Source organism: Amphimedon queenslandica, unplaced genomic scaffold (genome assembly GCF_000090795.2).
Source record: "Amphimedon queenslandica unplaced genomic scaffold, v1.1 AMPQUscaffold_561_Cont27420, whole genome shotgun sequence".
NCBI lineage: Eukaryota > Metazoa > Porifera > Demospongiae > Haplosclerida > Niphatidae > Amphimedon > Amphimedon queenslandica.
The window spans coordinates 1-1006 of record NW_003559087.1 but is presented as its reverse complement, the minus strand read 5'-3'; the positions used below and the strand labels follow the sequence as shown (position 1 = coordinate 1006).

Genomic DNA, 1006 nt, shown 5'->3' with positions numbered 1-1006 from the left:
TAGGCCATGCAGTTTCTGAAAAAATCTCTGCACATTGCCCATGGTTAAAAAAATGGCTCAAAAATTACCTACAATTTTCATTACATTTTTAAAATAATTATATTGATGAACTTATACTATGCAGAAAATTTGGGCAAATTGCTTTAATTTTGAGTTATAGTCTTTTGAAAATGTTGTCCATCTTTCGCTAAAATGATATAGACATTGAGTAATTTTTATTTGATCAAATGTATATCATTTTTATACAAGAAAACAACAACAAAAATAATAATAATGATGATGATGACAATAAAGCTACCATGCAAAGCTCAAAAAGACAATGCAACCACAATTGGATCTAAAAATAATGTCACCAATAGCTGAAGAGGGGAGACAGCCTACAAGCCACATATACACACTTTGCCACTAAATGTACATTCTCTTTGTCTCCTGGAACATCATACAATGACCCAATACCATAAACAGCAACACTATAACCTAAAGATGAACATACACATAAAGCCATATGCAGAATGCAAGACAGCTTATTGGCTACTGCAGTATTGGTCTTATGCAACAGACCTTTTGCTTTCTGTCATTTTAAATTCCTCTCTCTCTTCGGTTGTGATCTCCTTCAATTGTTCTCTATTGTCTCTAAAAATAACAGTATAATTATTACGAGAGCAATTTTATTATAGTGTACTTGTAATATATGACATCTCCATCAGCATCATACAGTGATGCTTGATTCCATTCCAACTCATTCTTAATATCAAGACGTGATATCTCAGCTGGAAATGATCTCAAATACTTTTAAAGGAAAAATAACTGGCTGATAGTGAAATGTCAATTGCTAACTGTTGCAACAGAAATGGCATCAACAGGAACTCCACTTAACTCTGAAAACTAAAGGAAAAAGTTACATAGCATTATTTTAGAATCACTTCTTCTGTTGGATTTACTGAAAATTCTGATGCGACACCATCTTCTAACATACACCAGCATGCATCTGTGTTGGGAGCTTCAT

General features: G+C 33.0%; 1 long non-coding RNA gene across 1 annotated transcript; it reads right to left on the bottom strand.

The window, feature by feature from the left end:
• Positions 1 to 298: 298 nt before the first annotated feature.
• LOC109593617 (uncharacterized) lies at positions 299 to 929 on the bottom strand. The gene is made up of 4 exons (XR_002191074.1): positions 838 to 929; positions 683 to 789; positions 562 to 633; positions 299 to 477 (listed from the first exon to the last, which is right to left on the bottom strand). It is a non-coding gene; the product is annotated as an uncharacterized LOC109593617 (long non-coding RNA).
• Positions 930 to 1006: the final 77 nt, after the last annotated feature.